The following is a 25,281-nucleotide window of genomic DNA, read 5'->3' on the forward strand; positions in this document are numbered from 1 at the left end:
ACCCACGTGGAGGCTTGCAGATGCTGCCGAGGTGAGGAACACCCGGTTCCACCCGGGCAGCCTCTCAAACGTGAGTAGTCATTACCTTACTGACTGAACCATTCCTCCCACTGACCACATGTCCATTCTCCTACAGGTCCTCCAGACAACTTCACCGGCCCACCCGGGTGGCAGCCTCTCCTGACTCCAAGGAGAACACCTCGAAGGCAGCTCCAACGATGTCACCGTGGTCGCGGCACAGCTGTCAACCCCACCCTCCACCATTGCAGATACACATATCTCGGTGGGACATGTTAGTGGTTCTGCTCCTGGGACACAACCTGGCGAGCACCACACTGCTGATGATGCACATCAGGTTTATGCAGGAACCCCCATGCGAGACAGCAGTCGGAGTTTTGCTGGATCCCAGGACCCAGCTTGATCCCAGCCTGATGCTCAGCCTCTGGAAGTGAATTACGTGGAGCTCATGGAGACGATTTGGGCAGGCCAGGACATTCAGAGGCAGATATCCATGTCTCTCCAACAGATTCATAGCCGCTTGGAGTCCCAGAGGCTGAGGGTCCCGGAGAATGTCCCGCTCGCAGGGGGATATCACCCTATACCAGGCCGACCTTGATGAGGTGCTGCGAGACATGTCACACTCTCAGATGGGAATGGCCGAGGCCCTGCGGAGTTTGTCCCAGTCACTGAGCAGCATCGTTGAGGGCATCAACACCATGGTGCCATCCATGGGGAACCGCCAGGTCTGTCAGAGTTGGACAATGCAGGGGTATCCAGGGCTCGAACCAGCTCGAACCTCCGTCCCAAGGTGAACCTTAGGGCCCTATGGGCACCGATTGAAATGAGGGGATGCTGTGATCCAGGCCGGACCCGTCCCATGGAGCGGCGACAGGGGACATCAGCACCCCCGAAATCCACCCGTCAGATGAGGTCACGTCTCACTGGCATCACACGGGACACAGCAGCACGGTTGTGCATGTGAACCGGGAGCCTCTGGCGCCAGAGGCCCCAGAATACGCCCGCCAGACTCATCGAGGGCCATGGATGAGGTAAGCAGCTGGCTGCCTCCACCTCAGATGTGCATTCTGGGAAAACTCCAAGACGTAGTGATAGAGATAGGAGCATCAGGTGCGTTGAGGATCACTGAAGGCACTGGGTAGGAGGGAGGGGGAGAATCGTTAGGAGGTGGGGAGGGGGTGGGGTTGGGGACTTGGTGGGTTGGAGATGGCAATACCCGGAATGGGGTATTGTACAGCACATTAAACAACTTTTTGCAACTGGACCCTTTGCCCATCTCTCAAGGCAAGCGCCCCCCCCCCCCCCCCCACAACGTGTCGTTCATCCAGCCTGCGACAATGGACATGTCTTCGGAGCTGTGTTCGAGTGTGTAGTGTTGCCTGCGCAGGGTTCCGACAGAGTCCGCGCATCAAGGTGCGATTGGAATGCGAAACAATGCCTTCCATATGCTACGTGGCCTGTGTCCCACGGGAATATACTTGGCATGTGGCAAGTGCTCCCTTACCTATGATTGTCAATTCCTTATTAGCGATAGCCTTCAGCCATGCAGCTAGAGTCCTCAGCAGTCGGTGGGGGTTGTGGGTGATCGATGGGACAGACGGCCAAGGAGAAAGGTTTCCCCCGGATTGGAGTTGGGGTCCAGGGGTTGGCACGGTGGTGCCGTGAGCGATTTTCCCCTCCCCAGTTCCCCCCCCCCACGCCCCGCCCCCCTCCACGTTCCCGTGCCGGTCCACACACCGCCAAACACTGAGGTCACAAGCCCAGCATACCCGGGCTCTTTGCCTGTGAGGAAAGATGGCTATTCATCTCCTCGGCTCCACTCAGACTCCCTTCCACCAGGTTCACGTTCTTCAAAATGAGTACTAAGCGGCGCCAGGGTGAGCACTTTCTGGGGAGGCCGCTGAATGACGGGAAGCCGTTGGAAATGGGGTCTCTCTCGTTGATACTGTGGATATGGGACGTAGATGGTGATAATTACTTTCTCGCTGCGCTACGGCGAGATCCTGATGTCACCTAGGGAAGTGGGCAAGTTGCATCGCAATCTGTTTGGGGCCCAGCACGGATCTCAATTTTGGCCCCTTGGTTTAGCACACTGGGCGAAATCACTGGCTTTTACAGCAAACCAAGGCAGGCCAGCAGCACGGTTCGATTCCTGTACCTGCCTCCCCTAACAGGCGCCGGAATGTGGCGACTAGGGGCTTTTCACAGTAACTTCATTGAAGCCTACTCGTGACAATAAGCGATTTTCATTTCATCGTTACGCTTGAGGCCGAATGTAATAAGGCCGGAAGATCACGCCCTTAGTTTTTGATGAAAATGGAAACATAGATCATATGCAAGTCGTGGATTTGAATTCAATTTTAGGCATAAATTTGAATCGGAAAGGAAGGAATTCTTAAGATGGATAAAGAACGGATCAGCTGTTTCGCATCAGAAATATGTGGATATTTACATTACAGCCTGGAAATGTTTCGCAGCTATACGTTTTAGGCAAAAATACGTTGACACGAGTGTTTGTGGACATCGTTGTGATTATAACATTCAGTCAATCAGGAAATTAAATGAAAATTGCAATCATTCGAAACCTGCAAGATTGGAGTATATTGGCTAATAACTTACCAGACAATGCATACGTTTGCTATTGTTGATTCAATTACATCAGCTTAAAAAAAAACAATTAGTTATCTCGAAAGGAAGAAAGTCATGTTGAAAATAACAATTCAATTTGGACTTTTTGATTTGTATTTTCCAAGCAGATATTGTGAAAAACGCCATGTAATGTTTATACTTTACCTGATATCCCTGACTACTAAGTATGTTTTCTTTCAGTAACGCCAAAGCAACACCTTCAACAAAGTCTTCAATGGCGTCTACCAATCTCTGACGATAGAAACATGTAATTGCACCGAGTTCAATGTCTCTGAGATATGACAGGTGCTCCTTGATTTGCGCCTCAGCATCTAAAACAGATAGCGAAAGAAGAAAAATGTGATCAAACACTATAATCTCATTCGAAATGGAAAATGCTGGAAAATCTGGGCAGGTCTGGCAGCATCTTTAGGGAGATAAAAGAGCGAGTCCGATGACTCTTTGTCAAACCACTATAATCTCATTTTTCTATTCGTTCGTAAGACATGGCTGTTGCAGGCTGACAGTTATTTCACACCACTGAGGGCATTTCACATTGCCATACAACTGGAGTCGCATATAGGCCAGACGATGTAAGGGCGCAAAATGTCCTTCCCTAAAGCATATGGGGGAATCAATTAGGACTTTACGACAATTGGGATTTTACGAGATATAACAGATAGATAGATGGATAGATAGATAAACAAATAGACAGATAGATAGATAGATAGATAGATAGATAGATAGATAGATAGATATATAGATAGATAGATATAAATAGGCGGATGAACAGATGGATAATAGAGAGGGGTATTTGGATGGATGGTATGAATATGCAAATATGTTGATATATTCAAAAATAATGTCGAGTAATTCAATTAAATGTAAAGCAAAATATCGGCACATGTACACGAATTTACCTTTTATCAATGGATGTAATCTTGTTTCAGCTTGCCTGTTGGACTCGTGCCGCTCGTTTGTCTGAGAATCCCTGCAGGAAAATGTTTCTCCTGGTTCTGAGAAAATATGTCATTCTCCATACGACAATATTGTCCTTTGAAGGTACAGTGGGTTGTGGATCTCTCGAAGTGCGAGTACTTTCGCCCATCTCTTTGTGGGTGTCTTCAACCATCTCGCAAGCTGCCGCAGGGCTTTTGTTTCTTTCTTCGAGTGCAGTTTTCTGTCTGTGATTTACAATTTTGCTCTTCTTCCCATGGAAAAGGGAGGATACAGTTCTCCTCGTGTTTTCAAGAGTGAAACGGCCGTGGACGCCTGCTCGCCTCTGGTAGGCATCGGGAATGCTCGCTGCATCATCCAGATCTTCACAAGGAGCACAGCACCAACTTTTACCCGGAAACACGGTGTTCGCTTTTCTAGCCATGCTGCGGACACAGAGAGAAACGTTTTTTTCTGCGAAACAATCCAGACAGAAGCAACAATTTCACAAGTCGAATCTTCATAAATCATCTGCCCCCACGATGTTAAAGGAGCGTTTTCCTTTGCACTAATTGTAGCAAGTCATTATTAACATGCGCCGCGTTACACGCACGCAATAGGAAGTATAATTAATCCAGCATAACCCTTGGCATGTTCAAATAAGAGAGCGCGATTGGTAGGCTGGGACAAATCTGTTTACAGGTTGGATGTATAGCATTTGATATCAGGAATTGGAACACCTTCCAAACCGAGAAACTTGATTTAGAGGGTACAATACTGTCGGGCCAATCATGAACTGGGTTTCGAGCCGATTGGTTGAAAAATAACAGAGTGAAATAAAGGTGAAAGTTATATCTAAATGTGGTCATGGTTGTGGTTCATACAATTATACAACGGTTGCTGCAGACAAGGAGCGTTTTGGCGTCTAAAATGGCTGCCTGTTCGTCACATGTTCCCATTGTGCAGTTGTGGCTCTGAAAGCATTTAATCCTCGGCGTTTTATGCAATTACCGTTCAAAAGCTTCGATTCAATATTTTTCCACCAGATTTACCAGCGATGCATTCTATACATTATCTATCCGTTCTGTATAAAAACTGCTCTTCATTTTTCTATTAATTTCTAAGGAAAGCAACCGTAAAATTGGGAACATTGAATAATTGCTTGGACATACATTTCAGGTCACAGACGATGCACAGCCCTCGAACAATACCGCTGAATATTTTATGGAATCTCTCTAAGTCCTTTACATTCTTGCCGAATTGCGAGAGCCATCATTAGACAAAATAAACGCTCAGAGTTGGAAGTGTCTTTTCTTCGTAAGATTTCATGAGGATTTGTTTCCATTTGTACTGCAAGTCTCCTTTCTTAAAGCCAGAGGTCCCGGTGTGTTTCTGTCTTTTAAAAATATATAATAAAAATCTTTAGTGTCACAAGTAGGCTTAAATTGGCACTGCGATGAAGTCACTGTGGAAACGCCCCAGTCGCCCCATTCCAGCGCCTGTTCGGGTACACAGAGGGATAATTCAGAATGTCCAGTTCACCTAATAGCACGTCCTTCGGGACTTGTGGGAGGAAACCGGAGCACCGGAGGAAACCCACGCAGACACGGAGAGAACGTGCAGACACCACACAGACAGTAACCCAAGCTGGGAATCGGCTTCAGTCGGATTTGCACTTCAATTCGAACCCAAGGAACCGTGTTGCGCTCAATTTATTTTGACATCAGAGAGCCATGAAGTATGATGCCCCACCGTTTCCTCCATTAATATTACAAAAGCAACTCGTCTATACGGATAACATATTACATGGGCAGGGTGGGTGTAGAGGGATATGGGCCAAATGCGGGCAAGTGGGACTAGCTTGGTGATATAAACTGGGCGGCATGGACAAGCTGGGCCAAAACGCCTGTTTCCATGCTGTAACCATCTATGACAGCTAACACATCTATAACATCTATGACATCTCTCTTAACAGCAGCTCATTGATATGTTGTAGTTTGCCACCAAATCCTTGATACTAAATTCCAAACACTGGTCCGTTCTCAGGCGACATAAATTGTCCCTCCACCAGTTAAATTGTTGCAACAAACATTGTTTCCTAAATTTTTTCTTTCTGAAACGTTATGAGCCAAAAGAAGCCCCAAATCTTGACCCAGTACAACTAAAAGTATTAGTAAATACAAATTTCATGAAGATTAGAAAAGAGGAATGTAGGCTCCATTCAGAGACAGGTATATTCGGTGTACTTAACAGCTGAAGTGACAGCATTATCTGCGCTAATGCAACACCACCACGAGAGGGAGGCCTGCAGTTCATCATGGAGAGAATCCAAAAGTGAACGCGGCATTGGAGCCAGGAGTGAGGACAAGAAGAGATCCGTTAAATAAAATCACTTCAAAAAACTCAATCAAATTGGTGAGATATAACCTTCCCCGTATGCTGCCTGTCACAAACTAGTCCATTTCCTTCCAAATGTGCACATATCATGTTCGTTAGTACCTTTCCCAAAAGCATAACCACTACTGATGTCAGGCTCAGCAGCCAATAATTGTTGGATTATCCCAGTTTCATTTTCTAAACAAGGGAATAACATTGGCTATTCTCCAGTCTTCTGGAACCTCGCCTGTGGTCAAAGAGGATGTCGTCTCTGGTAAGGCCCCAACTATTTCTTCCCTTGCCTCCAGCATTAACCTGGGACAGATCCCCGGGGATTTGTCTACCTTAATGCAATTTAGGATACTCAACACTTCCTCCTTTGATATATTGACGGTCTCAAGAGCGGTCACGCAGCTATCGCTGACCTCAACATCCGCCATGTCCTTTTCCCTGGTGAATACCGATACAAAGTATGCATTAAGGATTTCACCCACTTCATGTGGTTCCAGCATAACTTCCCCCCATTGTCCTTGAGTGGGCATACTCTTTCTCTTGCTTCTATCTGCTCCTAATATACGCATAACAATCTTTGGGGTTCTCCTTGGCCATGTTTGCTGAAGACAATCCACATTTAAGTTTCTTCCTACTTTCACTGTAATCCTCAAGCGCTTCGTCATTCTTTAAATGCCGAGACCAATTGCATGCTTCCTTTTTCCTTTTGACTGAGCATACAATTTCCCTTGTCATCCATGGTTTCCGAATCCTGCCATTTCAATCCTTAATTTTTGAGGGGACATGCGTGCCCTGCACTTCAAGGAACTGGCCTTTAAAAGCCTCCCACATGGCAGACGTGGATTTGCACTAAAGTAGCCGCTCCAAATCCACATTCTCCAGTTCCTGTCTAATTTGGATGTAATTGGCCTTCGCCAAATTAAGTGCCCTCGCCCTCGGGCCACACTTATGCTGATCCATGACTACTCGAAGTCTGATTGAATTATGGTCACGAAGCACAAAATGCTCCCCCACTGCAACATCAATCGCCTGGTCTGGCTCACAGTCTAGTATGGCCCCCTCCCTGGTTGGATTGCCAACATACTGTACCAAAAAGCCCTCCTGGACAGATGTAACAAAATGCTCTCCATCCGAGCCCCTGGCTGTAAGGGATTCACATTCAATATAGACGAAGTTAAAATTAGCCACCACAACCACCCTGCTTTTATTTGACTTCACAACTGCTCCTCTGTCTCCTACGGTCTGTTGGGAGGACTATAGTACACTCCCAACATTCTGATTTTACCCTTCTAATTATGAGCTCCACCCACAATGCCTCACTACAAGATCCCACCAATGTTTCCACCCACAACACATGTGTGATCGGCTCCCTAATCAGCAATGCAGCTCTCACACCTCTTTTGTTTCTGTCCCATCAAAAACAACAATATCTCGGAATGGTTAGCTGCAAATCCTATCCCTCCTTTAACCATGTCTCCGTAATTTCAATCACATCATAGTTCCATGCAGTAATCAATGCTCTCGGTTAATCTGTTTTACCTGTTATACTTCTTGCATTGAAGCAAACGCACTCCACACAAACAGTCCCGCTGCGCTTTGAGGCTTCCCTCTGCCTGTTCTTACTCTGCACTATGTTTATCTCAGTCTAATTTCCCCCCACTCCCAGTCTCTACATTTACTGGCCTGTTGTTCCAGTTCCCACATCCCTGTCGCTAGTTTAAACCCTCCCGAACAGCACCAGCAAACCTCCCGCCAGGATACTGGTACCCCTCCAGTTCAGGTGCAACCTGTCCATCTTGTTCACCTTAACCAGAAGACATCTCAGTGATTCAAACAGCTGAAGCCGTCTCTCCTACACTAGCTCCTTAGCCACGTGTTGAACTGTACTATCTTCCTGTTCCAAGCCTCACTAGCACGTGGCACGGGGAGTAATCCTGAAATTACTGCCCTAGGAGTGCTTCCCGTTAGCTCCAGACCTAACTCCCTGAAATGCAGGACCTGTTCACTCTTCCTTCCTATGTCAACCGTACCCATGTGGACGATGCCATCTGCTTTTACCCTCCTGTTTCAGGATGCCATGTAGCTGTTTAGAGACATCCAGGACCCTGGCACAAGGGAGGCAACACCACCCTAGAGTCCCGTTTGTGGTCACATAAGCGCCTGTCTGTGCCCCTGACTGTCAAATCTCCTACTGCTGTCACTCGGTTGGAATTAGCCCGACACTCCTCTGCAGCAGAAACAGTTGTGGTACCAAAGGCCTAGCTACTGCTGGTATCTTCCACTGAGAGGCTATTGTGTCGTCGTCGTCGTCGTCCCCCCCCCCACCCCCCACCCTCCCCCAACAGTATCCAAACGAATATACCTGTTTGAGGGAGAAATAGCCAGAGGAGCCTCCTGCCTTACCTCCCTGCCTCCCCTGACGATCACTCATCTTCCTGTCTGAGCCTTTGGTGTAACCACCACCCTGAAGCTGGTGTCTATCACACGCTCTTCCCCCTGTATCCTCTATATGTCTAGCTGCGGCTCCAGCTAAGCTATGCGTTCTGTGAGGAGATATAACTGGCCATACGTCTCGCAGACATAGGCGTCAGTGACGCTAGAAAGCTCTCTGATCTCTCACATCTGTCAGGAGCATATCACTGCCCCAACTGCGATCCCTGCTCTTGAATACTTAAGAAAGATATAAGAATAAGCATCTTACCTTGCTTGTCCTCCTCACAGTGCCATTTGTTTAGTAGGAAGAGAAGGGAGGGAAATCTTAATGTCGTGTTTTGGGCTTAACCACTCCTTGTTCTTTGGCTACCCACAGTAGAGTCGAAGTGACTGAGTTTACCTCTCCCAGAATCTTCTGCGTGTTTTCTGGTTGATGGTATTGCTCCCGTTTCTTACCGGAAGGGTTCTTCGGCTACCCTCAGTACTGTTGAGGTGATTGTGTTGAATTCTCCCAAAATCATTTCTGTTGGATGATCAAACATCTTCTCTTTCACCGTGAAATTACAAGCATTTCTTCTCGAGGTAGCTGATTTGACCTAAAGGTATAAAGCACCACTGAAATTCGAACTTCTGATCTCTTTTTTACAATAAAGGAGCTTGAACCATTTAAGCCAAGCCCCAAATTAATCTCCACTCATACTGATTCAGATTCCTAATTTTCTGACCAAGATTAGTTCTCGATAGTTTCCTTATTCTACACTTCAGTATCCTTCTTTATGCTGCCTGTATTTTTTATTAATGTGATACAATTTGGTATTTTTATTCCGGAGGTGGTTCACCATGGTGCTGCGTGCTCTACTCACCAGATTGGTAATCGAGAGACTCAGAAAAATTCTCTGAGAGCATAGATCAAATCTCGGCATCGCAGCTGGAAGAATCTGAATTATTTTAATATATGTGCAATGGAAAAACTGGCCTGAGTTATGCTAGCCACAACCACATCATCGGGTGTTTGAAAAAGCTATCTGGTTAACAGTCGAAAAGAAATTCTGCGGATTGCATGCATGCAACTCTAGACTCACAGAAATAAAGTTTATCGTTGATATGTCTTCGTCTTTCTGTGTGATAGAGAGAGTGTCTCCGTGTTTGCATTTGTCTCTGTGTGTGTATCCAATTAACCAAAATATAGCTACTCAGCGTATTCTCAATCTGTTGTAATTTAAATAATACTCTGCTGTTTTGTTTCTCCTTTGCGAAGTGGCGACTTTCGTAACAATCGTTCTCTGTGCAAACTGCTGATGATTTATCCACATTATCTTGCACCTGCCATGTATTTGCCAACTCATTCGACTTTTCAAAATCACCATGAAGCCTCTTAACATACTCCTCACGACAAACCTTCCCACCAAATTTCATGTCCTCATCAAAGTTCGAAATATTACATCCAAATCATTGATAAATATTGTTGATAGCTGTGACCCAAGAGCTGATCCCTGCAGGCCCCTACAGTCACTGCCAATACTTCGGACACGTTTATATATTTATTCATTTTTTGCGGGATGTGGCCTTTGCCGGCTAGGGCTGCATTCGTTGCCCATATGTTTGGAAATGCTGCTTCACAGCGTCAGGGATCCGGGTTCGATTCCTAACTGGGGTTACTGTCTGTGTGGAGCTTGCATATTCTCCCATGTCTGCCTTGGTTTCCTCCGGGTTCGCCGGTTTCCCCCAACAATCCAAAGCTCTACAGGCTACGTGGTCCTTTTAAAATTATACTGCAGTCAAACCTCAGGAAGTCTATTGTTCGCAGGCCAGATCGAGCCAGACTTTCCATCATCGAGAGTATCTACTATTGCCTTACATAGAAACAGGTCATGTGTAGCCCACAGAAAGCAGGGATGGGTCAGCTGGGGAGGGCTCACGTGGCCTCTCAAACAGTCATCAACCGGACCATTGGCTGCTGGGGCCCCGCTCCCGAGACCTCATTGGCCGGAAGCCAGAGAAGATTCTGGTAAAGCAAGTGGAGGGGGAATAAAAGTAGGCATCTCAGACACCAGAGGCAGAAGGAGCAGAGCAAGTGGAAAAAGGAAAAGAGTAAGCAGAGCAAGCAAAAGAGGCAGAAGAACCAGAAGAGCAGAAAATAAGCAGAAGACCAGAAGACACGCAGAAGGCAAGCCATGACTCGGAGCAAAGACTCGAAGCAAAGACTCGATGTGTGAAGTGACCCTGACCAGACCAGAATGATGCAAACAAGCAAGCAACAGCCAGTGAGAATCACCATTGCAAGGAGGAACCAGTGGGACTCAGAGATCGGATCTCGAAATTACCAAACCACCTTTGCAGGTAGTATAGTCGAATCCTGGGTGTTTCTAGTATGTATAGTGGATAATTTATGTGTTAACTATATTTAATAAAGTGTGTTGCAGTATATCCATATCCATATTTTGTTCTACTCAGAAATAAAGACATCTGGGTAAACTTTAATTCAGGAGCTCAAGGGTTGTAATCTCGGGATTACTTCCTGTGCCACGTGCCAGTGAGGCTATAAATAGGAAAATAGAGCAGCTAAACACGTGGCTAAACAGCTGGTGTGGGAGGGAGGGGTTCAGTTATCTGGACCACTGGCAGCTCTTCCGGGGAAGGTGTGACCTAAATAAGAAGGACAAGTTGTATCTAAACTGGAGAGGCATAAATATCCTGGCCGCAAGGTTTGCTCGTGTCACACGGGAGGTTTTAAACTAATATGGCAGGGGTGTGGAACCGGAGCAAAAGGGAGAACTAGGAAATAGGGCCACTATGGCTCTGAGGACGAGCAGGCAGGGAGATGTTGCTGAAAACAGCGGGACTGGTGGCCTGAAGTGCTTATGTCTTAATGCAAAAGTACAACCGGTCAGGCAGATGAACTTAGAGCTTGGACTAGTACTTGGAACTATGATGTTGTTGCCATTACAGAGACCTGGTTGAGGAAAGGACAGGATTGGCAGCTAAACATTCCAGGATTTAGATGTTTCAGGTGGGATAGAGGTGGATGTAAAAGGGGTGGAGGAGTTGTGCTACTAGTTAGGGAGAGTAGCACAGCTGTACTGCGGGAGGACACCTCAGAGGGCAGGGAGGCTATATGCATAGAGATCAGGAATAATAAGGGTGCAGTCACATTGTTGGGGGTTTACTACAGGCCTCCCAACAGCCAGCAGGAGATAGAGGAGCAGATAGCTGGACAGATTTTGGAAAGGAGTAAAAGCAACAGGGTTGTTGCGATGGGAGACTTTAACCTCGCCAATATTGACTGAGACTCACTTAGTGCTGGGTACTTGGATGGGGCAGAGTTTGTAAGGAGCATCCAGGAGGGCTTCTGAAAACAACATGCAGATAGTCCAACTGGGGAAGGGGCTGTGCTGGATCTGGTTTTGGGTGTCCGATCAGGTGGTAGAGGTTTCAGTAGGGGAGCATTTCGGGAACAGTGACCACAATTAAGTAAGTTTAAAAGTGCTGGTGACAAGGATAAGAGTGGTCCTAGGGCGAATGTTCTATATTGTGGGAAGGCTAATTATAATAATATTAGGTGGGAACTGAAGAACATAGATTGGGGGCTGATGTTTGAGGGTAAATCAACATCTAACATGTGGGATGCTTTAAAATGTCAGTTGAAAGGTATTCAGCATCGGCATGTTCCTATGAGGAAAATGGATAAATATGGCAAATTTCGGGATCGTTGGATAATGAGAGATATTGTCGGCTTTGTCAAAAAGAAAAAGGGCCACATTGAGATCCAAAAAGATGAGGTGTTGGGCGTCTTGAAAAATATTAAGGTGGATAAGTCCCCAGGGCCTGATGGGATCTACACCAGAACACTGAAGGAGGCAAGAGAGGAAATTGCTGAGGCCTTGACAGAAATCTTTTGATCCTCACTGTCTTCAAGTGATGTCCTGGAGGACTGGAGATTAGCCAAAGCTGTTCCTTTGTTTAAGAAGGGTAGCAAGGATAATCCAGGGAACTACAGGCTGGTGAGCCTTACATCAGTGGTAGGGAAATTACTGGAGAGAATTCTTCGAGACAGGATCTACTCCCATTTGGAAGCAAGTGGCCGTATTAGCGAGAGGCAGCACGGTTTTGTGAAGGGGATGTTGTGTCTCACTAACTTGATATAGTTTTTGAGGAGGCCACAAAGATGATTGATGCAGGTAGGGCAGTGGATGTTGTCTATATGGACTTCAGCAAGGCCTTTGACAAGGTCCGTCATGGCAGACTGATACAAAAGGTGAAGTCACACAGAATCAGAGGTGAGCTGGCAAGATGGTTACAGAACTGGCTAGGTCATAGAAGGCAGAGAGTAGGAATGGAAGGGTGCTATTCTGATTGGAGTGTTGTGACTATTGGTGTTCCTCAAGGATCAATGCTGGGACCTTTGCTGTTCATCGTATATATAAATGATTTGGAGGAAAATGTAACTGGTATGATTAGTAAGTTTGCAGATGACACAAAGTTTGGTTGAATTGCAAATAGCGATGAGACTGTCAGACGATAAAACAGGATTTAGATTGTTTGGAGACTTGGGTGACGAAATGGCAGGTGGAGTTTAATCCGGACAAATGTGAGGTCATGCATTTTGGAAGGTTTAATACTGGTATGGAATATTCAGTGAATGGTAGAACCCTCAAGAGTATTGACAGTCAGAGATATCTTGGTGTACAGGTCCACAGGTCACTGAGAGGGGAAACATAGGTGGAGAATGGAGTCAAGAAGGCATACGGCATGCTTGCCTTCATTGGCCGGGGGTTTGAGTATAAAAATTGGCAAGTCATGTTGCAGCTTTATAGAAACTTAGTTTCGCCACACTTGGAGTACAGTGTTCAATTCTGGTCGCCACAATATCAGATGTGGAGGCTTTCGAGAGGGTGCAGAAGAGATTTACCGGATGTTGCCTGGTATTCAAGGGCATTAGCTATGAGGAGAGGTTGAATAAACTTGGTTTTTTTCTCACTGGAACGAAGGAGGATGAGGGGCGACCTGATAGAGGTCTGCAGCATTATGAGGGACATCGACAGAGTGGATAGTCAGAGGCTTTTTCCCACGTTAGAGGCGTCAATTACTAGGGGGCATAGGTTTAAGGTGCGAGAGGCAAGGTTTAGAGGAGCTGTACGAGGTAAGTTTTTTACACAGAGGGTAGTGGGTGCCTAGTACTCGCTGCCTGAGGAGGTGGTGGAAGCAGGGATGATAGTGACGTTTAAAGGGCATCTTGACAAATACATGAATAGCATAGGAATAGAGGAATACGGACCCCAAAAATGTAGAAGATTTTAGATTAGACGGGCAGCATGGTCGGCGCAGTCTTGGGGGGCCAGAGGGCCGGAGGGCCTGTTCCTGTCTTTACTTTTCTTTTTTCTTTGTTCTTTGAGCTGGTTGAAGTATCTGAATTGGACAGATACAACACCATGTTAAATTGCTCCTGAGTGCCCAAAAATAATACCTGGGGTTACAGAGATAGGGTGGGGCGGGGACCGAGAACAGATGGTATTTCACAGAGGGTCATGCAGACTCAATTGGCCGAATGGCCTCCTTCTGCACTGTAATCTCGTGATTCTATCCCAAATTGTCCTTGAAACGTTGGTGGTGAGCTCCCATTGCGAACCACTGCAGTACATCTCATGAATGTATGGCCACTGGATTCTAAGGCAGGGAGTTCCAGGATGTTGACTTCCTCAGCGACAGCTTGATACATTATCAAGTTGGGGTGGTGCATGACTTCGAGGGGAACTTCCAGGTGGCGGGTTTCCCATGTATCTGTTCCCTTAGTCCTTCTAAATGGTGCTAGTCGTGAGTTTGGAAGGTTCTGCTTAAGGAGCCCTGGCGAGCTCCTGCAGTGCATTTGTAGATGGTACACGCCGATGCCACTCTGCATTGGTGGTGAAGGGAGTTAATGTTTGCGAAACAGTTTAAACTACTCTCTGCGTCTTTTCTGCTTACCAATTCATAATCCTTCCTAAACCAATATTAAATCCAGCCATGGACTGGACTACATGGACTACAGCCAGATTTGCATTTGACCTTTGCGAATTGATCCCTCACTGATCTGGGGGTGGTGGGGAAATAAAGCAATCGAAATGAAACGTGCGCTAAAGTTGCTATCATAAAGTAACAATAGTTCTCTGAGCAAACTGCTGATGATTGTGTGTTGTTTTATACCCGCTGCAAGCAATAAATACCCTTATTCTCCTTTAACATAACCTAGACATAACCTGTGATAATTCGATGAAACTGATCCACCCTGTTTCTGGCTGCCCGGATGCCACTTGGCTGTGAAGATAGAGTGAAACATATCAGCTTCACTGTGTCGAAATTTGCCGATCCAGCAGAAGCCATTTTTTTTTTCAAAACTCAAAGCTAATGACAGGAGCAATACGATCACAGAGGTAGACAACAACATGTGCTACACAACAGCTACCAGTGCCACGAGCTAGTCAGAGTAGGAATGTCAGGATAGAGAGGATGAATACGTGGCTCGAGAGATGGTGCAAGAGGGAGGGATTCAAATTCCTGGGACATTGGAACCGATTCTGGGGGAGGTGGGACCAGTACAAACCGGACGGTCTGAACCTGGGCAGGACTGGAACCGATGTCCTAGGGCGGGTGTTTGCTAGAGCTGTTGGGGAGAGTTTAAACTAATGTGGCAGGGGGATGGGAACCAATGCAGGAAGTTGGAAGGTAGTAAAACAGGGACAGAAATAAAAGGCAGTAAGGGGGAAAGTGTAAGGCAGAGAAGCCATAGTCAAAAATCAAAAAGGGCGACAGTACAAGGTACAGTGACTGAGGGGAGCTCAGTGAATAGGACCAGGAATACTAAAAGAAATAAAACTGGAAGTGAAAACATTAATGGTAAGCGACGCGGCAGGTTGTTACAGGAAGATATGGGTTCGACGACAAGGAAAATTAGGAGAAAGGTTAAGAGAAAATATAACTTAGGAGAGGTTACTGATCGAGGTGTTAAGATTAAGAACAGAGGTAAAAAAGCCAACGTAAGTGTACTTTACCTGAATGCTCGTAGTATTCGGAATAAGGTAAATGAGTTGATGGCGCAAATCATCGTGAATGACTATGATTTAGTGGCCATTACTGAAACATGGTTAAAGGATGGTCACGACTGGGAGTTAAATATCCGAGGGTATCAAACTTTTCAGAAGGACAGAGTGGATGGTAAGGGAGGTGGTGTAGCTCTGTTATTTAAGGATGACATCCGGGCAACAGTAAGGGATGACATCGGTGCTATGGAGGATAAGGTTGAATCCATTTGGGTGGAAATCAGGAATAGTAAGGCGAAAAAGGCACTGATAGGAGTAATCTATAGGCCACCAAATAGTAACATTATGGTGGGGCAGGCAATAAACAAAGAAATAACAGATGCATGTAGAAATGGTACAGCAGTTATCATGGGGGATTTTAATCTACATGTTGATTGGTTTAACCAGGTCGGTCAAGGCAGCCTTGAGGAGGAGTTTATAGAATGTATCCGCGATAGTTTCTTCGAACAGTATGTAATGGAACCTACGAGGGAACAAGCGGTCCTAGATCTGGTCCTGTGTAATGAGACAGGATTGATTCAGGATCTCATAGTTAGGGATCCTCTCGGAAGGAGTGATCACAATATGGTGGAATTTAAAATACAAATGGAGGGTGAGAAGGTAAAATCAAGCACGAGTGTTTTGTGCTTAAACAAAGGAGATTATAATGGGATGAGAGAAGAACTAGCTAAGGTAGACTGGGAGCAAAGACTTTATGGTGAAACAGTTGAGGAACAGTGGAGAACCTTCCAAGTGATTTTTCACAGTGCCCAGCAAAGGTTTATACCAACAAAAAGGAAGGATGGTAAAAAGAGGGAAAATCGACCGTGGATATCTAAGGAAATAAGGGAGAGTATCAAATTGAAGGAAAAAACATACAAAGTAGCAAAGATCAGTGGGAGACTAGAGGACTAGGAAATCTTTAGGGGGCAACAGAAAGCTACTAAAAAAGCTATAAAGAAGAGTAAGATAGATTATGAGAGTAAACTTGCTCAGAATATAAAAACAGATAGTAAAAGTTTCTACAAATACATAAAACAAAAAAGAGTGGCTAAGGTAAATATTGGTCCTTTAGAGGATGAGAAGGGAGATTTAATAATGGGAGATGAGGAAATGACTGAAGAACTGAACAGGTTTTTTGGGTCGGTCTTCACAGTGGAAGACACAAATAACATGCCAGTGACTGATGGAAATGAGGCTATGACAGGTGAGGACCTTCAGAGGATTGATATCACCAAGGAGGTAGTGATGGGCAAGCTAATGGGGCTAAAGGTAGACAAGTCTCCTGGCCCTGATGGAATGCATCCCAGAGTGCTAAAAGAGATGGCTAGGGAAATTGCAAATGCACTAGTGATAATTTACCAAAATTCACTAGACTCTGGGGTGGTGCCGGCGGATTGGAAATTAGCAAACGTAACACCACTGTTTAAAAAAGGAGGTAGGCAGAAAGTGGGTAATTATAGGCCAGTGAGCTTAACTTCGGTAGTACGGAAGATGCTGGAATCTGTCATCAAGGAAGAAATAGCGAGGCATCTGGATGGAAATTGTCCCATTGGACATAAAGGGCAGGTCGTGCCTAACTAATTAAGTGGAATTTCCTGAGGACATTAACAGTGCGGTAGATAACGGGGAGCCAATGGATGTGGTATATCTGGATTTCCAGAAAGCCTTTGACAAGGTGCTACACAAAAGGTTGTTGCATAAGATAAAGATGCATGTCATTAAGGGTAAAGTAGTAGCATGGATAGAGGATTGGTTAATTAATAGAAAGCAAAGAGTGGGGATTAATGGGTGCGTCTCTGGTTGGCAATCAGTAGCTAGTGGTGCCCCTCAGGGATCAGTGTTGGGCCCACAACTGTTCACAATTTACATAGATGATTTGGAGTTGGGGACCAAGGGCAATGTGTCCAAGTTTGCAGACGACACTAAGATAAGTGGTAAAGCAAAAAATGCAGAGGGTACTGAAAGTCTGCAGAGGGATTTGGATAGGCTAAGTGAATGGGCTAGGGTCTGGCAGATGGAATACAATGTTGACAAATGTGAGGTTATCCATTTTGGTAGGAATAACAGCAAAAGGGATTATTATTTAAATGATAAAATATTAAAACATGCTGCTGTGCAGAGAGACCTGGGTGTGCTAGTGCATGAGTCGCAGAAAGTTGGTGTTCAGGTGCAACAGGTGATTAAGAAGGCAAATGGAATTTTGTCCTTCATTGCTAGAGGGATGGAGTTTAAGACTAGGGAGGTTCTGCTGCAATTGTATAAGGTGTTAGTGAGGCCACACCTGGAGCATTGTGTTCAGTTTTGGTCTCCTTACTTGAGAAAGGACGTACTGGCACTGGAGGGTGTGCAGAGGAGATTCACTAGGTTAATCCCAGAGCTGAAGGGGTTGGATTACGAGGAGAGGTTGAGTAGACTGGGACTGTACTCATTGGAATTTAGAAGTATGAGGGGGGATCTTATAGAAACATATAAGATTATGAAGGGAATAGATAGGATAGATGCGGGCAGGTTGTTTCCACTGGCGGGTGAAAGCAGAACTAGGGGGCATAGCCTCAAAATAAGGGGAAGTAGATTTAGGACTGAGTTTAGGAGGAACTTCTTCACCCAAAGGGTTGTGAATCTATGGAATTCCTTGCCCAGTGAAGCAGTAGAAGCTCCTTCATTAAATGTTTTTAAGATAAAGATAGATAGTTTTTTGAAGAATAAAGGGATTAAGGGTTATGGTGTTCGGGCCGGAAAGTGGAGCTGAGTCCACAAAAGATCAGCCATGATCTCATTAAATGGTGGAGCAGGCTCGAGGGGCCAGATGGCCTACTCCTGCTCCTAGTTCTTATGTTCTTATGTTCTTATGTCTGAAGTCTTCCATTAAAGTTTTTACAAGACAGCAGGAAGCACCACCCCATTGCATTTCTTCGTGATCTGGTGCAGCGTTAATTATTGTTTTTAAACACGGACATTTTACCTTCCAGTGAAGTTGATTTGTCTTATGTTCAGTGTGACAGCGAATGAATGATGATCAGGGTGGCCCAGAATAAAAAGACATTCGTCTTCCAAGCTGAATATATCTATGCCATTCCCTGCAAAATGAAATGTTTTAATAAGGCTCAGATTTGCGAGTAATTCTTTTGTAACAACTGAAGCTTGTTTCCCGTAGTTCGTATAGAACAAAGCGCAAAGCAAAGTACAGCACAGGAACAGGCTCTAGGGTCCTCCAAGCCGCTGCCGATCATGATGCCCTGATTTAAAAAAAACTTCTGCCCTTTCTCGGTCCATATCCCTCTGTTTGCATCCCTATTCATGTATCCATCCAGATGTCTCTTAAATGTTGGAAATGTGCCTGGTTCCAGCACATCTTGTGGCAGCGTGTTACAGGCACCCACTACTATCTGTGTTAAAAAGATCTCCATTAAACTTTCCCCCTCTCACGTTGAACCTGTGCCCCCTTGTAATTCACACTTCCAACCTTGGAAAGAAACCCTCTGAATATCCACCCTGTCCATGGCTCTCGTCATTTTGAAGACCTCTATCAGGTCTCCCCTCAGCCTCCGACTTTATAGTGAAAACAATCCTAGATTATTCAACCTCTCCTAATAGCCAACACCCTCGAGACCAGGCAACATCCTGGTGAACATTATTTGCGCTCTCTCCAAAGGTTCCACGTCCTCCTGATAATGTGGTGACCAGACTGCAGGCAATACCCCAAATGCTGCCTAAACAAGGTTTTATACAGCTGCAACATGATTTCCCAACTCCTCTATGAAGGCACGCATGCCATATGCCTTCTTAATCACCATGGCGAACTGTGTTGCCACTTTTAGTGAACTGTGGACCTGCACGCCCAGATACCTCTGCATGGTAATGTTCCTAAGGGTTCTGTCATTTACAGTCGAATTCATAAGTAGATGTGATCATCCAAAATGTATCACCTCACATTTGTCCAGATTAAACTCCATCTGCCATTTATGGGCCCAAGTCTCCAATCTATCCATATCCTGTTGTATTCTCTGACAATCGTCAGCACTATCAGCAACTCCGCCAATCTTTGTGTCATCCAAAAACTTATTAATCAGACCAGCCACATATTCCTCCTGATCATTGATACATACTACAAACAACACATGTCCCAGCACTGATCCCTGTGGAACACCACTAGCTCCAGATATCCATTCTGAAAAACACTCTTCCATTACTACTCTCTGTGTTCCATAACCAAGCAAGTTCTGTATCCATCTAGCCAGCTCACCCCGACTCCCATGTGATTTTAGTTTTTGTACCAGACTGCCATGTGGGACCATGTCAAACGCCTTATGAAAGTCCATATAAACTACAACCACATCCTTCCCTCATCAATTTCCTTTGTCACCTCTTTAAAAAACTCAATCAAGTTGGTGAGACATGACCTTCCCTATATTAAACCATGCTGCCTGTCACAAACTAGTCAATTTTCCTCCGAATATGCATATAGCGTGTCTCTCAGTATTTTCCCCCAAAACTTCGCCACTACTGGCTCAGCAGCCAATAATTTGCTGGATTGTCCTTGCTTTCTTAAACAAGGGAATAACACTGGCTAATCTCCAGTCTTCTGGAACCTCGCCTGTGGTCAAAGAGGATGTGAAGATTACTTTTAAGGCCTCAGCTATTTCTCCCCTTGCCTCCCGCAGTAACCTGGGACAGATCCCATTAGGCCCCAGGGATAAGTCTACCTTAATTCAATTTAGGATGCTCAACCCTTCCTCCTTTGATATATTGACGTTCTCAAGAGCGTTTACACACCTACCCCTGACTTCAACACCCGTCATGTCCTTCTCCCTGGTGAATACCGAGACAAAGAACTCATTAGGGATTTCACCCACTTCATCTGGTTCTGATGTAAGATTTCTCTCGAAGGTATAGGGACACATAAACTCCACAGATGCATATACATATAAACACACTCAAACGCAACAAAGAACAAAAACACACTACAAGACACCAACATATGCAACTAACACACACTTGAAAAGAACACATATTACCACCAAACACATGCGAGTTGACACAGTTACAAGGTATAAGTATAGATGACACATTCTCTTAAAAACATAAGAACTCATTTACATGTGCATCCAATTAACAAGGAAAACACACCCACAGATAATGCGTATATATAATAAACGAAACATACGCAAACTACATTCAATATATGACGTACAAGACAAATTGCACATGCAATTACCAGTGCACAAACGGAACACAAATCTCACGTGCAATACATGGCACACAAGCAGAAAACATTACAGACATTAAAAACACGTACAGGAAAATACACAGTCGCCCACGCAAGCATAGAGTTGCACAAACAGCAAACTCCTCCACGCGCTTCTGGCGGTTTCGCCATTACGAAAGTCAACTTACAACAGGAAATTCTCTCTTCACAATAAAATCACCGATGAATTTGATATTTCACACAAAGAGCGGAAATTATTTTTAATGTTTAATTTTCTGAAGCGCCTTCTCAGTCAGGACGCTCAATGCCATTACGGTTCGTTAATTAAATCAATCACCTTTATGCGAATGTATTATTCGTATCACAGCCGTATCAGTTATTGAGCAGATTTCCTCACACATGGTAACAGAAGATCTTACATATCGTTGAATTGAAATTGCAGAACAGAAATAAACCATCCGGGTCACCACCGTGCATTGCGTTTGATGTTGCCTCATCTTCTTGGGTGGTAGTCCTCAGTATTAATCAGCGCCGTTCCCAATGTCTTTCATTCCTTCAAAACACTACTTAACGTAATCTTAAACGTTGACGTGCTCCCTGCTTCAATGACTAACATTAACATGCATGCCACTGTCACATCCGATAGCATCAATTAAATCCTACTGTCTGCAATGCAATTATAGAGTGTATTCGGGGCAGTTTTCTAGAAAAAACTGAATCGAGAAATGAGTAATGAGGCAGGTTTAATACATAATCTCAGAGCAAAAGTTGTCCTTGGAAGCAGTGACCAAAGCATGTCAGAAGTTAGCATTCAATTTGAGAGTGAGACAGTTGGGTCGGAAACAACCATGCTCAACTTAAATGCGGGCAATTACATAGGTACGATGGCAGAGTTGGTTGGAATGGACGAGGAAATGGGTTTACCAGAAAATTTGTTTGATGAGCAACTACATACTTATATGGAAATAATTCGTAACTCCCAACTAATATATATTCCAGTGGGGAAGACGAAAGCCAGGATTAGGTTAAATCAACTACAGTTACCCAAGAAAGTTCAGGGTAGAATTAAATCAAATGAAAAAATAGACAGTGTGGCGACGATTGCTGGTAGCCAGAGGATGGGGAAAGGTAAAGAGAGACAAAAGGTAAAGATGACCAACAATATACCGAGGGTGAAGATAAAACGTGAGTGCATAGTAGCATGGAATAAAAGAAAACAGGATTGGCCAGGTAGATGCTGAGAGGTTATTTCCTCCATGGCTTGGAGCAGAGGGCATCGTCTCAGTTAAAGAGGTCGCCCACATGAGATAGGGGTGATGAGGAATTTCTTCTGTTAAATGGTAGTAATTCTGTGGAAATCTTTACTGCAGAGAGACGTAGAGGTAAGGCGGTTGAACATGTTCAAGGCTGAGATGGATTTTTTAGTCAGTAAGCAAATCAAGGATTACGTGGATAATCCAGGAAATTGGATCATATCAGATCAGCCATGATCTCATGGACTGACGGATTCGGTTCGGTGGCCGGAATAGCTGACTTCTGCTCCTACGTTGTACGTTCTTGTCGTCTTATTTCTAACATTCAATCATATCTTGACAGGGTATTTCCTTTCAGTTCTTCTCAAGCAGTAGAAGAATGTTATTCCATCCCTCTTGCCGGCAGTCAACAACATGTTAAGCAATTGTTTCATTCTGTGAGTATGCAAAGCCTAAGCGAGGGGCAATCTCCACTGATAGAATGCTGTCGGTGGACCAGAAAGTAATGACCGAGAACAACTACATGCATTATCTTCCTCCCATAAACTTGAGCAATGCCTCGTGTGATTTTGTTTGGGTCAGTGCAACACAGGAAAATAGGTCATCCATCCCAATGATTTGCTCTATTCAAACAGCATATTTTTTCGATGATCCCTAATAACAGATTACAGAAGTTACCCAATAAGCCCTCTCTTTCAGGACCATAAACAACACGTTTGCAGTTCGATGTGATTCCTCCATGGGACAACACTTGTGGAACAATCCTGAGAACGCTATTATCAAGCCTAGCAACGAATTTAAGGTAATCGACCAAGCTCGTAGAATGGATTGTCACTTTTTCTAGAACTTGGATACATTCAGGCAGTAGAAGGCAACATTCTCTGCAAACACAAGGGTTATGTTCTGTCCTTGCACCTTTCTTGCATTCGCGGGAAGATTGGAGAGTCGAATGCTCCCAATTGCTGTCTACCTGACTACTCCTCGGAAATTCGCTTGCCAACTACCAATTCAGTTCGCGAGTGAAGAACATTTGGGTGCTGATGGCCTAATTAATTTTATAAATAAGAAATTGGAAACACGCGGTGATATATATCGGTACTGGACACCCGCCATCGGGTACTGCAGGCAGCACAGAAGTTTGCTTATGAGCTGCTTACATCGCCTAGTCGTCCAACAGTATCAATGAGCGGAATCCAAAGCATAGTCAGGCCGAGTTTTTTCCGTAGACCGGACCACAATTTTGTAAATGGTGCCTTCTGTATGCTCATGTCCCTCCAACTATGTCCTCTTGGCTTTTACATTTGAGTTAGTTCATCCTACTTAATCCAACAGCTGGATGCTAAGTGCCGACATTAAATTTCCAATAACTGCAATGTGATGCAGGCGATGCGTGTAGTTGTTCTCGGGCATTACTGATGGATGACTATTGGCCAGAAAGCTGAGGAGAATCCTCAGATGTTGTTGTAATTAGCACCACGGTATCTAGGCGGCTTCGTAAATTATCAATGTGTCATTGGGATTGTGCGCACAGACGTGGTTAGTTAACAGGGAAAAATGTCGTTGATGAGGAAATCCAATGATTACCATAGCTTTTGCTGCATTTCTGCCATGAGATTCCATTACGTTTATACATTTTCCGTATTAACGGCCACGCGTAGGACATTTCGATCCTCCAGTCGTGTGCTTCTCTGCCGGGCACCCTTCGCTGGCGATAGGATTGTATCTTCACGCCGCTTGCCAATAGGATTTCCGGTGGGGGGGGGGGGGAGGGGGGTGGCGGGGTGATTGTAATGCAACATGATTCCAAGTTCCCGATTCAGGCCGTACTCACGTGTGCATAACTTGACTATCACTTTCTGCTCGGCCATTCTGCGTAATCGCGCATCCTGAAGACCGCCTGGAGAATGCTTGTCTGAAGATCAGAGGCTGTATGCCCTTGACTGCCCTTCGATTCATGTCACATTACAGTCACCGCCCACCATCTGGCCTGGGCTTGCAAAATTCTACCAACTGTCCTGGCTTGACACAACTCACACCTATTTAACCTGTGATTATCCATCTCACCAGTTGTTCCGTCACATTCAAAGTATCATCTTGCATCATTGACTTTGTCTACATATATGTTTCTGGAACCCACCTCTTCATTCACCTGAGAAGGAGATGTGCTCCAGAAGCTAGTGATTCGTAACAGACCTGTTGGACTTTAACCTGGTGTTCTGATACATCTTACTGTGCTCACCACAGTCCAACGACGGCATCTCCACATCATGAAAATTCTTCAACAGAGGGGTGACAACCTCCAAGAATGTGCGTGCAAGTAAATATTCAGCCCCCCTCCCCTTATGGACTTTTGTGCTTCCAGCCACTCTTCAAAGTCAGAACCATTGCTCTTCAGTCCAGCAGCCGAATACAATCCCCGAATTCTTGCCAATCCAGAGTATGTGGGAATTCCTGCCAATCCCACGATGGACATGAATTGCAGGAATCGCGCCCCAGCTGTTCGTACCGTCATTTTAAAAAAACATCCAAAGGATACATGCACCGTGCTTTTGTATCCATTCAAACTATTTTTTCACGTGTTATGTATCCCTCCGAGGATATTTTTAATGAAATTCGGATTTCTGTAATTTAGTATTTTTTCCTTAGGCCGTGCTATTTTCCTCACATTTAACTAAAAGGTGTCTAGTTTCATATGAATACGGACTTCATTGGTCTTATCGTCTGCAGACCTTCTTTCCTCCTTACCAAACTGTCGCTTTCAGTACATTCCTTCCATGCGTTTATTTTTCAATCGCTTTGTTGAGTAGACTGATCCAGCATCATTGTCAGAGCAATTAATACGAGAACAGCATTGTCAGTTCATGATAAATTCAATGACAGCACTGTAACGTGCCTCAAATCTACTTTTAATGCAACTTCGAATTAGTATCCCTCGTAGAGCCCCATATTCTCATCTAATGTAGAATAGTGGATACCGCTAGCGGCCGCAGAACGTCATGACATGTAATGTAACTGCAGCATTGTCATTAGGAAATGAAAAACATGAAGGCATCCAATTTGTGTGGGATCACGACACGAATCGTGGCATGTAGTGTAAATATAAGATCTAATGAGCATGGTAGCAGCACAGTACCTTCACGAGTAAATCAAAGAATTTACAGTGCAGAAGGGGGCCATTCGACCCATCGAGTCTGCATCGGACCTTGGAAAGAGCACCCTACCCAGGCCCACACCCCGTAATCCGGTAACCCCAGCCAACCTTTTTTTCTGGACATTAAGGGCAATTTAGCATGGCCAATCCACCTAAACTGCACATCTTTGGACTGTGGGAGGAAACCGAAGCACCCGGAGAAAGTGCAAACTC

This window comes from Scyliorhinus torazame, chromosome 4 (assembly GCF_047496885.1).
Source record: "Scyliorhinus torazame isolate Kashiwa2021f chromosome 4, sScyTor2.1, whole genome shotgun sequence".
Lineage (NCBI taxonomy): Eukaryota > Metazoa > Chordata > Chondrichthyes > Carcharhiniformes > Scyliorhinidae > Scyliorhinus > Scyliorhinus torazame.